This window comes from Pinus tabuliformis, chromosome 9, assembly GCF_031772625.1.
Source record: "Pinus tabuliformis cultivar Carrire ecotype Pingquan chromosome 9, CPIR1, whole genome shotgun sequence".
NCBI classification, from domain to species: domain Eukaryota; kingdom Viridiplantae; phylum Streptophyta; class Pinopsida; order Pinales; family Pinaceae; genus Pinus; species Pinus tabuliformis.
In genome coordinates this window covers 1,953,666,790-1,953,682,402 of record NC_142307.1, presented here as the reverse complement: position 1 = coordinate 1,953,682,402, position 15,613 = coordinate 1,953,666,790, and the positions used below count along the sequence as shown (strand labels likewise).

Below are 15,613 nucleotides of genomic sequence, written 5' to 3'. Positions count from 1 at the left end.
CCAGACCATATTGAGATTAGTTGGAAGAATCAGGTTATTAATCAAAGACTGGATTTCTGGGGTATACCTTTCAGGTGTGCTGCTTGCAGGAAAACGGGCCACTTAGTAAAAAATTGCCCCAGTGCCAAATTATATGGATACAGACGGTTCAGGCAAAAGTCACTCGTCAATGATTGTCCATCCTCTCCATTCTCCCCGACAATTCCGCTCCACAGTCCTAGAAATCCTGAGTCTCCACGTGATCAATCGGTTGGTCCGTCTGTGCTCCCTGAGTCCTTCCCTGGTCGTCCGAATTCCTCCAAAAGCCCTATCACCCGTACTATGACAGGGATCCATAGCCCCCCCTTTACTGAGCCGAGAGATGATAGCCCTGTCCCATCGCCGAGTCCCATGCATCAGAAGGACTTTCTCCCTGACTCTCAACATGGGATTCCGAAGGGGGTAGATTTTTCTGTGGGTTCTATTCCCATTTCTATTTCATCCTCATCGCCGCATCCTGAACATGCTGGACCGGGCATTAACAAAGGAAAAGATCAATGTGTCGGGCCTACCCCTTTAAATTCCCCGACATCATCTCCTGTCAATCTTTTTGACAGTGATCTGGATCACTTGCTTAATAGGGAATCCCTCGAACTGGAGCCTCTCACGATTCATAAGCCTGGACCTAGTGTTACGCCTGTTATTAGTCCGGATTCGGCAAGGAACATCACGGTCCGGAAGAAAAGTAGAGGTGGTAGTAGACACTTTAGAGGGAGAACTATAGTTACCGATACAGGCATTAGAAATTTGTCTTTGGTTGAGGTGCCTATCTATGATGAGTCCGATTCACAGCCCCTTAGAGCAAGAATGGCTGCCGAATCATCCAAATGATCCCCATTATATCTTTGAATATTAGGGGTCTTGGCGTTGATCCCAAATATATAACGCTAAAAAATTTCTTTTTCCATTCCAGGGCTGCTATAATCCTTATCCAGGAGACCATGCACAAAAAGGAGGATACTTTAACATATTTCAGGAAAATGCTCCCCACTTGGTTCATGGTTGCTACAGAGGCTAATGGCTTATCTGGGGGTATGGCTACTCTGTGGGATCCGGCTCGGGTAAGAGCCAAGGCGTACAAGTACTATGCAGGGATCATTATTGCGGCTTCCATCAGAGGATGCGTCTTTCCCATCAATGTTCTCAATTTATATGCGCCATATAAATCCCGTGTTCCCTTCTGGAAAAGATTTTTTGCCACAGACCTATTTGACATTGACCATCTCCTTATTGCTGGCGATCTGAATGCGGCATTGAAATCTGATGAGGTATGGGGACAGGGGAAGTTAAATAATGCTCTTGCTGATCTCATTAATTCTGAGATGCTCAATAGGAATATGGTAGATGTTAATCCTGTCGTGATGAAACCGACCTGGTCAAATGGCAAAGTGGGCAAGGCCTATATAGCAAAAAGACTTGATCGGTTTTTTGCTCATATTAGCCTCATCGATAAAATGGGTATGCCAAGATTATCTGTGGAAAACGTTATGATATCAGATCACAGTCCCATTCTTCTAACATGGCCTGGAAATCTTTTCAGAAGGGGATATTCATTTAAGTTTGACAGAGGTCTCCTACAGGATTCTGCGTTCAATGAATATATTCAAAATGCATGGAAAGTGATTAAGGACAGGGACAAGCTCCTCATTTTCTCTACCTTTAGAGAAAAAATGGCCGAGATAAGGAGATTGGTGAAAAAATGGCAGATTCAAAAACAACAGAAGGATAAAAAGGATCTACAGAGGATTCAACAAGAGATGGATTTGTTGTTGGCATCTACAGATTATGCCTCATGCTCAATTGAGATGAAGTGTCGATTAAGGAATTTGGAGAAGGAAAAACTTAGTCTGATGCAACAGGAGGAAGCAAAGTGGAGGCTCAAAAGCAGAGCTTTATGGATACAGGAAGGCGATAAAAACACTAAGTTTTTCCATAACTATGCAAATGCAAGGAGAGCCAGAAATTACATATGGAAAATAAAGGATGACAAGGGTGGGTATGTTGTTTCCCAGGAGGACATCACAAAGCAGGCTATTGGTTTCTTCAAGAAACAGTATTGCAGAAGTAAAGATATTGCGTTCAACGATATTCGATGGAGCATTGACTTGGTTACAGAAATGTTTGACCAGGAGAAGAACGAAGCTCTGTTTAGACCAGTCTCTGAAAATGAACTTCTTGGAGTTATGAAATCCTTTAAGAAGGACAAATCCCCTGGACCAGACGGATGGACAATAGATTTCTTGATCCATTTTTTCGACCTCTTCAAAATGGATCTGCTCAGCATGGTGGAAGCTTCCAGATTATCGGGCAACATTCACAACCACACCACTTCCACTCTCATTGCTCTTATTCCAAAGAAGGGAGAGCCCGAATCTTTTCTGGATTTCAGGCCGATCTCTTTATGCAACATAACATTCAAGATTATTACAAAGATTATAGCAGAAAGAATTAAAGGGATGTTGGCATCCTGTCTCTCTCCTAATCAACATGCCTTTTTAAAAGGTCGTAATATTCTCGATGCCATCGCCAGCACACAGGAGTGTTTACATTCTATGTCCTTGCATAAAACTGATGTTGCTATCATGAAAATCGATCTCCAGAAAGCATATGATGTATTGGACTAGGGATATTTGCAATGTCTCTTGGCGAAAATCGGTCTGAATCCCGACCCTATTCGATGGATAATGGCATGTATCGAAAATGTAAACTACGCTGTCATAGTTAATGGCATTCCCTCCCCTTTCTTTCGGGCGGAACGGGGCCTTCGACAGGGCTGTCCACTGTCGCCTCTCCTCTTCATATTGGCCATGAATGCATTGAGTCTGCACATCAACTGCGCAGTGGAGGAAAAAGCTTATGCTCCGGTAAAGATCTGTAAGCAAATACATATCTCTCATAACCTGTTTGTCGACGACGTATTATTATTTGCAATGATGTCCAAAGCATCCTGGATGTGTATTAAGAATATTCTTGACCGTTTCCAAAGGGCCACTGGGCTTGTTATCAATAAGGCCAAATCGATCCTGTATCATAATGGAACCGACAAGGACACGACCTCATGGATTTCCTAGCTCTTTGGAATAGATACAAGATCATTGTTCGAAGGTATTAAGTATCTAGGTTTCCGCCTAAAAGCTAAGGCTTATTCAAAGAGAGATTGGAGATGGCTTGTTGAAAGATTTTTTAGTAAGATTTCGTTGTGGGAATACAGATCTTTATCGTTTGGAGGCAGAGTCGTCCTTACTCAAATAGTCTTGATGCAAATGTCGGTTCACTGGGCCCACCTTTATCTGCTCCCGGCCAGTATTATCCAAGCCATGAATAGGATTTCCGCCAACTTTATTAGGGGGGCTAAAGCAGAAAGAGGTAAAATCCATCTGTCTAAATTGAATCACTTAACGTTGCCAAAAAAGTTTGGGGGCTGGGGTCTGATGGATGTAAGGATTTTCGGAAAAGCCCTGGTCTGTAAAACCTTATGGAGAGGAATCTTTGGCACAAATCCTTGGAGTGAAATCATTCACCAAAAGTATCAAAAAGGAAGATGCTTGGAGTTCTGGTTTAGGTTCGGCTCCATTGGAATTAAACAGGGGTCTGCAATTTGGCTCAGCTTCAGGAGAATTGAGAAATATTTCTTTAACAATCTAAAATGGAGGATATTCTCTGGAAGGAAAATCTTCATTGGCCTCGACCCAATTGCTGGCTATAGGGGTAATCTTCAGGTTCCGGCTCCTCTTCTCTTCTTCCTACACAGAATGGGTATTTTTACTTGGGACAGGATTATTGAGGAGTGGAGGGGCCATTCACCTTCATTGAAGGATGCAGCTGACATTGGCCTTCCACAGGCCTTGCTTTCACTTTGGGATAACTTGAAGAACGCACTTGTTGAAGGAGGCATGAAACGTGCCGAGACAGACGATCACGTGGTGTGGTCCTTATCTCACTCTCATTCTATTGCGACAGTTAAAGACATCTATTCCGATCTCGTCTCCAAAAAAATTATGCCTGCAAGACAGATTTTTCTGGTATATTGGTGGAAACTTGGCTGTCCTCTCAAAGTGATTATCTTCTCATGGTTAGTTTTTTACAACAAGAATTTAACATGGGAAAACTTGAGGAAGAGGTCTTGGCACGGTCCCAGCAGATGTGTGTTATGCAATGCAAAGGAGGAGACAAACTATCACATGTTCTTCAAATGTGCGGCCTCCCAACAAATTTGGTATGAATTGGCTTCTTCTTTTTCTTTTCCTCACCTCAATTTCATTTCTGTCAATGCAACTTTTGCTTGGTGGGGAAGACAAGAAGCATCTAAGCGTCCAATCCTTCCCATCACATTATGGTGTGTTTGGAAGTGGAGGAATTCAAAATTTTTTGAAGATTCAAACATCTCCTTCAAGTCTGTTCTGTTTAGGTTCTTCGCTTTCTATCAATCCATCTGAAGATAGGTCAAAGGATGGAGTTAGGTCTGGCACAAAGAGCTTCGTTTTTGTGGGTATCCAGGATCTTTTTCTGTCAGTTCCAGGTGGTTGTTCCAGCCGGAGGCTATGGGTTCCTCTCCTTTTGTTCTTTTTGGTTTCATTTTGTCATCTACCCATATCAATAGCACATTATGGCAAAATTGTTGATATATGTTTCATCATATGATTCTATATGATGCTCAATGTTCTTATTTTATATGTCTCTCAGCTATATGTCATATCTGTTCTCAGCAGTGGTCACCAATGTCATGAGATCTTCTTTCTGTTATCCACAAAACATGATGTATATATTGCCTCAATATAATATATTTCTTTTCTTTCTGAAAAAAAAAGATCATGATTTTATGCAAAGGTAAGTAACACCAACAGAAAACATATACTAAGTTCTAAAATAAAACAATATACCAAAAAAGTCAGTCTTTCTTTTCTGAATATTCACCACTTTCAACTAGAAGTTCTCGATGGTGGACTGCTTGTCTATAATTTCCACAATAAGAAGCCTCAGACATGGCCTTAGGCAGGGGTCGATTGCCAAAGTCCTCAGGAAAGCAATCAAATTCTAGTCCAAAATTAAACTGTACTGTACAGTTAGGTTGATTTGGAAGGGTGTAAAAGGAAGCTGCAGGGTAATATCTGCCACCATTTATATCCTTGAAAGCAACACCTTGACATATCCCATTTATAAAGAAATCTTGCTTCCTGCACACATTTTAAAGAGGTGAGGTTAACGACTACAAGAGTTTAAGAAAATGTTATAATCAAGCTTGTAACATAGGCAAGGCTGAGAAACAAATAAAAATGCAGCCAGTAAAAAGATCAACACAAACTAAAACCTTGTTATTTTCCTTGTTGTAACATCTTCTTGGCAAAAAAAAAATTAAAATATTGAAGATTTTTAATTTTTTGCACTTATGTAATGTTTTGATATTATATTGTTTATTCATTTAAAACCTAAGTTGCACGAAACGGGAAAATGGGTACGAATTTCCGAAATGGGCACGGGTACAAAACTTGACCCCCCCCCCCCAAAACTTTGGAAACTGGAAACACGATATATATATATCTATTAGAATTTATGACATTTAAGAAATGTTATGTGCGATCATAAAGCATACATGATGCATTATAATTTATTACATTTAAAGTTTAAACATTATCATTAAATTTACATCACATTTACTCCTGAATGATCACATAATAAAAATAGAAATAGCAGAATATCCAAAATCAACTTTTAATATATATCCAAATCTCAAAATCAGCCTTTATTTATATATATATGAGGCTACACGTACAATAAAGACTATGAGGCTGCAAGAACTATAAAACAAAAGACTAATCCTTATCATCATAATCCTTGTCAAAAATAAAAGCAGAAGCATGCTCAACAGTGGATGGTGGTGCTGAAGAAGATGATGGGCCACTTCCACTACCAGGCTGGACCTCAATATTTAGGGCAGCAAGAGAGAGATCCAAATCAAGACTTTCTGCATTCACACCCCATTCTTTAGTAGGAACACTATTTTATTCTGGACCCCTACGAGATGCAAGGCGAAGGTTGGAGTGCACATAAACAAGATCCTCTACTTTGTGTGAGCACAACCTATTGCGTTTCAAAGAATGAATAAAATCATAGGTGCTCCAATCCCTTTCCGCTGATGAAGAGCTTGCCACTTGTGAAATAACACGAATGGCAAGGTTTTGCAAATGTAAATCATTTGCTCCATGACAAATCCATTACCTAATTGGATTCATGGTGCTTCTCTCCTCCAAAACTGATATATCTGCATAATCATCTAATCCTGCAGCAAAACTGACAAATTCTTCCTTTACCTCCTTGTATAGATGAGATGGACATATTCTCATAAGGGTTTTTTTCACCCCATTAGCCACCTCTCTATTGTTATGGGGCACCTTCCTTTTCCCATTGCTTTGAGCAATAAGCTCCTCATCACAAAATTTTGGGTTCAAGGCATGTGCTAAAGTGTGCAATGGAGTGTTGAAATTGTTCCACCTATCAACAATGATTTTCTTGACTAAATCAGAAAAATGATCATCAACAAACAAAAGTTTTGGAGACTCTTGTGAAATGATTTCCATAGTTTTCTCAACCATGGAATCCATGCCACCATATACCTCTCCTAAGAAAGGTTGGTGAGTGTCAGCATTCCGAAGAAGCTCAAATGCAGGGGTAGTGAACTTTAGCAAGAAATCTATCTTTCTCGACCAATCTTCATCAAGTCACAATCTACGCACCATATATCCCCGCTTTGAATCTGCGTGTCTCCACTCAACCCAAAGTTGACTCACCACCATAGAAACTAATGCATGCTTAACCTCAACAAGGCAACACAACATCAGGAAGTTTGAGGCATATCTTGTCTCATCAACTTTTAACAACTGCAATTTGGAGTACTCTCGAAATATTGCCTGAGATTGGTGGTGGTTGGTGATGAATTTAACAATCTCCCTTGCTTCCCTGTGATTTCCTTTATCCATGGACCTTTTTTTCAATCTCCTCTAAGATCAGATTCAGATTATGGACAATGCAGGGTGTCCAAAAGATGTGGTCATACCTCCCCTCAATAGATAAAATTTCACAATCCTCTCGCTCTTACCACAAGAAATTTTTAATTTCTTTTCTCGTGGTCTATTGGGAGTCTCCTCCCACATAGTCGGGCGACCATGTCCAAAACCAGAAGGCCTCTCAAACCCAATTCAGTATTTCCAACAAAATTCTACAATCTCATTTCATATGGCCTCTCAAACCCAAAGACATATGATTGAAAAATTTCTCTCTTTTGCCGCTGCTGCTTTTAAATTATTCTTTCAGTATTTGGGCTTCCACATTGAGACTAATGATTCCAGAATAGCAGATTGGAAGTGATTGACAGAGAATATAGAGAAAGATCTCTTTATGAAGTCAATATAGGAAAAGATCTCTTTATGAAGTCACGCGTGGTTGTCCGTGGGAGGTTGACTGGTATTACTGAAAAGTGTTTTTGAGGCTAACCCCGTGTAGTGGATGCCATAACCCCTCAACCAAAAAAGGATGACCGCAGAACTCACATTCAGATGCCTTTGGTCTAGCAACGCCGAATCTCTAGGAATTCTAGTAGTTTAGTGGGAAAAAATCTTCAATACCAAGCCTGTGGGTGAGTAGGGTTTGAAAAACTTTCGTTTTCATCTCATGGACTCTAGCTGCAAAAAGGGTTTGGAGAATCATCACTGATCAACGCCTTTCAGAACATACACTATTTGGGAAGTATATTCATCCTCTTAAGTTGATGAATAGGATATCCTGCCAGAAGAAACGGGTTACATGATGTGGAAAACTTTAGTGGGATCATTTGATACAGTTGAAAACAGTGTTGTAAATATTTCAATTTTATCATAAAAGATTATGAAATCATTATCTTAATTTTGCCAATGTTTGCCGATTTTCACTGGTATTTTGGTGGTGTCTTGATTTTGTCAATGTTTGCTATCTTGGCCAATATTTTCTCCATTTTTAGGAATTTTTGGCTTTCCGGGCACTTGCCAATTTTATCCTGATCTTCTATGGGCAGGTGGGCGACAGAATACGTGTTATAGTGGATGGCAATGCATTGGGAGGCATGGAACCAGGCTTTGAAAGCTCAGTTAGTTTGCTTACTAATCAACACCTAACAGATCTGAAACTACTTGTGATGTCTCCCACTCAGAACACTTAGATGGTCTGTGCGATAAGCAAAGTGGGAAGAATTATAGCTTGATGGACCACTACTACAGGAATGGAACTTTCACAAAGAACAACTTTTCAAGGCTTCAATTATCTTACAAGATGAATAAGATATTCTAAAATGGGTCGCCCACCCTCAGACAGGTCAGTCAACTATCCATTTAAGTTACAAAGAATCATTTCTAAAACACGAGGTCTAGATGTAAAAATGGGCATGGAAGATGCTACGGAAGACCCAAAGTCCAGCGTAAAACTTACTCCTATATGTGGCTTACACCTAAATGTGGCTTGCCTTGGAGAATAAAATATTGTCATGTGATAATCTGCAAAGAAGGGGATGAGAGCCTAGAGGGTTCCAGAAAATGTTTCCCGGTCCCCTGCAATGAAAACTCAAAATTTGTCTCACACATCTTTGTGCACTGCCATGTCTCCAATGAGCTGCGGTAGTATGTAAGTGCATGAAAGTGAGCATATGTGATTGGAAAGGGGAGAGCCTGGAAAATGCATTAAAGTTATGGCTTAAGAAACAGAAAGATCAGTAGCACGTCCCATTTCCTTTTTTTTGTATACATAGCAACCATGCCTGTGCCAAAATGAAGCCATATTCGAGGCTATAATTAGATGAGCACTGCCATTTCTCCAATGAGCTGCGGTAGTATGTCAAGTGCATGAAAGTGGGCATATGTGATTGGAAAGGGGAGACCCTGGAAAATATATTAAAGGTATGGTTTAAGAAACAGAAAGATGAATAGCACGTCCAATTTCCTTTTTTGTATACATAGCAAGCATGCTTGTGCCAAAATGAAGCCATATTCGAAGGTATAATTAGACAGCCAGCACAGGATTTCTACAGGCCAAAACAGTCCACCACGGGCTTGAAAGGGTCACCCAAGGTGAAATGTCAGAATTGGATTCCATAACTGATCATCAACCAACATATGGATACTGTTATGACACCTCAGAAGGAAACCCTGGAAGGGGAGGTGTGGGTGGTGTCTTTATTCTGCCAACAAACAAGAGGATCACCTTCCAGTTCAGGCTTGGTCATTGCACAAATAATTTCGCTCAAACCAAAGCAGCCGCTATACTAACATTCATCGCATAGGAGAAAGGTATGGAAGAACTGACAGTATGTCGTGATTCCAAGCTTGTATATAGCTGGTTGTCTGGCACATTGCAGTGTAACAAAGCAGTGCATTGCTCCCAAGCTTTCAGATTCGGAATCTTTAGTCATCTTTATAGAAAGCGAAATGAGGAGGCGGATCAGGCAACCCAGGGATCCTGCAAGCCAGAGGATGCATTACTGTACACTGTCACGGTTTCTGGAAATAGGTTTTAACATCATCTTGCGAGTCAATTCAAAGTCTCCCGAACCCTCTCAGCACAGTGTCGTGTTGAAGAATCTGAAGCAGAGGTATTTTGACTAATTTTTATCCTATCCACGCCTATTCTGCAATGCGAGTAGTCTCTTCACACACAGAGCACCGTATCTTCTTCGCCACCGTCAGCAGCTGCAGCGGCGTCCAACAACCGGAGCAATTCAACAGCATCCGCATCGCCATGAATATTTAGCACACAGTGAATTTTGATTTGATCATTGGCATCAAACCCCGAGAGGAAACGGTGGCTCTAAGATGGGTAAAGTAACGGGGGTTTTGTTGTGTTTTGTTTTTTGGCTCTAATATTTAGCTGAGAGCATAGCAGTGTGGTCAGCAGCGAGTAGTGAGCAGAGTGAACAGTGTGAGAGCATGAAGCTTTTATGCAGCAAAAGCAGCGAGCAAAGAGCAACGATAACCTGAACAGCAGGTAGCAGTGCGAACTACTTTTTGGTATTTAGATTTTATAGATAGACATATTTCTCAAAACAGGTTTGAGGATAAATGCATTCAAATATGACAAAGAATAAGAAATTTGAGAACATGTGAACACAAATTATTTAGGAAAAGTGAAAATTGTCTTATTGGCCAACCCTGGGAAGTGGGTTTGGGTCAATGCCAAACAATATCGAAACATTTTAAAACGGAGCATTTTAAAACGAAGAATAGCTCGATTAAAATGGGAGCAAACAAGAAAGAAACGTCTAGAAAGAAGAGTACTCGAGCCTTTTGCAAGAAGCACTCAAACAAGTCTCCTTTACAAGCACGTGGCAACAAGAAGTCCAGAGAAAAAGTCATTGATGATTCTGTCTTATATAGTCCCACATCCACACCTCTCACCTGGTAATTTGATTTTTATGTGAAAGAATTGTTAAATGCAAAACCAAGGTTGGAGTTTTAGAAACTAAAGGGCAAAAAAGAGATCATAAAATTCATATAACAGTTGAGAACAAGGCTTTAGCAAAAAGCAATAAAGTTTTAAAAGAACAAGTGGCATCGCTACAAGAAGCTCTCCTGATAGGGAAGACAGAATGGCAACACATGAAGGCGGATATGCAAAACATAAAGAAATATGTAGTGGAAAGTACAGAGGTGGTGAATATGAAATCATCCTAGGATAAAGGGGAAATGATTGCCCAAATAAACAACCATGAAGAGAACACAGGAGAAGGATAAAGGGGAAATGATTGCCCAAATAAACAACCATGAAGAGAACACAGGAGAAGAAACAAACGGAGATTCCACCAAAGTTTCCAAAACTTGGACTCAAGTTATTAGCAATTCTGGTAATAAAGAAGGAGAAACAAATATTTAGATTGACAATACGCAAGATAGTGAAACAAAAAAAGACAAAATAAACCAGTAAACATAATTATTAAAGGGGTGAAGGACTATGAGAAAAATGAATGTACTACACTGCCATATATCCATATATCTATAAAGCAAATATATGTTTAACAGCGGTAAAAAGAATAGAAGTGTGCGCAATTCAAAAAATTGACCGCCTATATATTTAGTGCATGAACTGCGAAACAGAAAAATATTTAGTGCATGAACTGCATGGACTGAAATAAAGTGCATTCCAAATTTTAGCCGTGATATGCACTCCAGGTTGGAAGTCACAAATTTAAAGCATTCAAGAAAACATGACTAGAGGAAAATAAGTGAAAGATATGGGAACTGGAACATACCAGGCACCACCTGTGGTGCTTGGTCTACTGCATTGCTGTGATGATAAAACTCACTGCCATTGGGCAAATTAATGTAAAACCCAATAACGTCACCCTCCACGTAAGGTCCATTCCCATAGAGCCATAGGGCTCTCTGATAGCCTTATGAACTTTAGTGCCATCAACATCTCTGTAGGCATAGCTATTCCCATCATAACCCACAGGAGCGTCAACATCTCCTTTCTCTGTAGACCATCCCAATCTGGTATGCCCAGTTTGACCGAGGTAAACAACCTTGATCTCAAAATACCATGCCCCCTCGACCACACCCCTTGTAGCCCTCACCGTTCTGTATCCTTTAGAACTCCCTGCAATCAGTCTATCTTTACTCAGCTCAATCTTTTCTGCCTTGTGGATCTTTGACAGACAAATCCTCATGTTTGGGTTGTCATCCTCATCCTCATCATCAAGCAGCCTGGTGGCGGGAGTTATGAGAGTAGTATCTTTTGCTGCGGGAACTCTGTTCTTCTTACCCGACTTCCTGGATGCCGATGCTGATCTGGTCCGGGCATTAGTGTTTCTCCTTTTGGGCCTTTTAATAACAGTGTCTCCACCAACACCGACTTGGCAAGATGACCCGTGATCAAGGGGACGTTTCTGCTGTTCTGCAGAATCATCCAACCCCTCTTCCTCGTCGTCGTCCGAGATCTCAATTACATTCCATGGACGATGAGGATCCATTGAGTATAGTATGCAATCACGTAGCAATCCAACAAAGTTTATATTTCTATTGCCTTATTGCCTTCAATATTCTATTGTCATATTAGTTTTCTCATGCCGAAAATGGCATTGCAGACCCACTTGGCCAAGGCTGGCAGAAATTTAAAAAGGCATGTGAAGGGAATTTCCGGCACATTGTCCTTGTAGTACAAGTTTAAGCAACTAAATTATTTTCATTGCGTTCACTTATAGAGATGAACAAATTGGCTACCATGATCAAATCAATTGTAACTTGAAAAAGGTGCAAGTGATGAAGAGAATATAACAAGTGGTTGGAAAATATAAATATTTTGATTTTTAGTTTTGTAAATTAAAAAATTAATTAATTGATAATTATATAATTTATATAAATTAGGTTGTTTTTTTTAAAATGGTGTAAGTGATAAATGTAAATTCGAGATGTGTAAAAATATAAATATTTTAATTTTATTAATTTAAAAATAAAATAATTATTTTTTGAAAATGGTTTAAAAAATCATGGAGGATAACATAAAATTGTTTTTATTTAGGTAAGAGTATACTCTATAATGACCTAAAATTTAGGAAGTGTCTATAGACACCAAGGAATTGTCTAGACGACCAAAAATGTTTGGAATCCGGGTAAAACAATTTCAACAAATCTTGTAGTGGCAGCGTTAATCATGTTTTCGATGGTGGAAATAGATTTAGCACCATTAAAAACCTCCAAGGAATCCAAAACCTTGAAGTTTGCCCGTGTAACCTAGATTTACAAAAATCCCTCCCATATTTTATCAAAATCTTGCCAGAATATCCATGATTTTCATGGCAAAAAAGACACTCTGCATAGACTATGGCCAAAAGTTGCAGTTATTTTTGTAGGAGCAAAAATTTGTCTCCTTACTCTAGGTAACTCAAAATGGCGTGGTCTTCCTTTTTATAACATTATGTGTCAATCAATCTTAGTGGATACCATTCAGAAATATGTTATATTGGGATTTACCATTTTGTTAAAAAAAACACAACAACAATAATAATAAATTTAACAAGTTGTTGTGAAATGATTATAAATATTTTAATTTTGTTAGTTTAAAATTAAAATCATTTATTGAGCCAAGAGTGCTCTCCAATCCAATATGGTAGAGATATTGTCAGCTAATGTCTTGTATAACATTTTGTTTAAGTCAAATTACATAAAAATAAAAATTAAATTAAACTAAAAGATTAATATAATGTAATGTAAACATTTTACTTTGTCAAATAAAAAAATAAAAATAACTCTATAAAAATAAAATAAAAATGCTCATGGTATTAAGAACCTATGGTATTCATGTGGAATATAGCCCATTTAAAGGGGGAAATTAAAAGAGCCTAGATCCATCTTAACTACAAATCTACCAAGCGCCCAAAGGGAGCAAGTTTCTTGTCGAGATAGATCAAATATTTTTTCACTTTAAAAAATATTTGGATCTCAAGAGATTTGATCCCTCTCAGTGTTTGGTACATTGGGAGTGAAGATGGACCTAGGTTGGTGTAATGTAATGTCTTGAAAACATTTACCTCGGTCAAAATAAAATAAAATAATGTTAAAATAAAAATTCTACCTTATCATTTTTATTATTTTATGTTGGGTAGTTAAGGTAAACTTGATTTGGTGAGTTACTAGTGGTTTGGGTTTATGAGAGCCCATGATATTGATCCATGGTAATCACTTGGAATATATCATATTTAAAGGGCTGAATGAAACTAGCCTAGATATTATCATTTTTGTTAATTTATGTTGGGTAGTTAAGGTAAACTTGATTTGTCCAGTTACTAGTGGTTTTCAAGCTTTGGGTTTATGAGAACCCATGGTATTGATGGTATTTATCCATGGTAATCAGGTGGAATATATCATATTTAAAGGGCGGAATTAAACCAGCCTAGATCCATCTAACTTCGAATCTACAAAGCTCTAAGAGGAACCAAATCTCTTTGTTAATAAATTTGATCCCTCTTGGGACTTGGTATCTTAATTATGTAAATTATACAAAAATAAGTGTTTTCTTTTATTTAGAATTATTTTAATTAAAGTATTTTACTTAGGCATTGTGTGTAAAGGAAACACGACTAGAGCATGATGTGTAAGGGAGTGGAGCAGCGAGTCTCGCAAATTTCTAATAGATGATTGTTTGGTTGGGGAGGGGGATAGGCCTCTTCAAAATGGAATTGGTGTAAGGGAGTGGAGCAACGAGTCTCACAAATTTCTAGTAGATGATTGTTTGGGGGTGGGGTGAGGGGCGGGGGGTTCTTCAAAATGGAAATGGATGAAGCATAATGAGGTGGACAGTTTGTGCGCCAATGGATTTTTATGTACCATAGAAGACCTAGTTCATGGACGTTCTAAGACGTTTGATCCTTTGTGATTCATGTCGATCCCGAAGCACAACATATCACATTTACTGGTTTTTATATGAGGGAAAAGGAGAGGGTGGTGGAAGGTTCTAAAGTCACGTAGAGCTTCAACGATGGTGGTAGGGAACAATGTTGGGGTAGTTGAGGTCCTAACTCTCTTATAGCATGGTTTGATTGGAGGTTTGTAGCAAAAGTATTTAGTTTGACATCTTTCAGGAGATGGATGGAGAATTATTGGGTTCTTGTTTTAGGTTATTCACCAGTTTTCTATATTCTAACTCGGGGAGGGTTCTACGCGGTATTACGTTCCAAGGAAGAGTTATTGAATATCCTTAATCGAGACTAGATATGGGAGAATTTTGGCCCTATGATGCAAAGGTGGCCCCTAGAATTTGATTTGCTTTGTGAACCACTGTTGACACATAGAGTTTGGGTTATCTTGCCTCGATTTCCCATGATGTTTTAGTCAGCGAACGTGCTAGAAGCCATCAAGAATAGGTTGAGTCTTTTTGTTGGTCTTGAGGAAGATTGTCTTATGAAGATTGATTGACATTACACATGGATAAATATATAGGTTGACCTCTGGGAAGGGTTAGTGGAGGAGCTCAATCTTATGTGTTAGGGTCGAGAGTGAAGGAAAATCATAGACTACTGTCCAATTCCTTTCCAATATTATGCATGCAAGTGGTTTGGTTGTTTGATTGAAAAGTGCAACTATAATTCTCGGGGTCTCAAAGCCACAAAAAATATTTGGGTATGGAAATCTCTAGCTCTAGTGGTCATAGGTTTGTCATGAAGAGTCGAGTGTGGTCTTGAATCCATCAAACAAAGTGGATACAAGCACCTCTCCATTAGCAACATCAAATAATGGTATGAAGCTTGGAATCCTGTCAGGCTCTAAGATTGTCCTAATTTTTGCCACCTAACCCTATTTCATCCTCTGTTTTACAAGCCAAAAAAAGACCTTCATGTACATAATTTGGGTTTTTATTGTTGTATTCATAAGGATATGGATATGGAATTGCGTATCTTTAAAAAAGGTTGGTAGATTAATATTTTATGATTAAAAGTTGCATTTGATGTTATCTTGTGGTCTTTTCATCTTTTATAAGCCTTTAATCTATTATGAAGTGCATGTACTAAAATAGGAGACATGTATTCTGGTCACAGGATCACTGCACTAGGATTTGGAGCATGGAC

At 39.0% G+C, this 15,613-nt stretch overlaps 1 pseudogene; it reads right to left on the bottom strand.

Moving 5' to 3' along the window:
* Positions 1-4,865: 4,865 nt before the first annotated feature.
* LOC149156788 (protein TRAUCO pseudogene) lies at positions 4,866-12,022 on the bottom strand (annotated as a pseudogene).
* Positions 12,023-15,613: the final 3,591 nt, after the last annotated feature.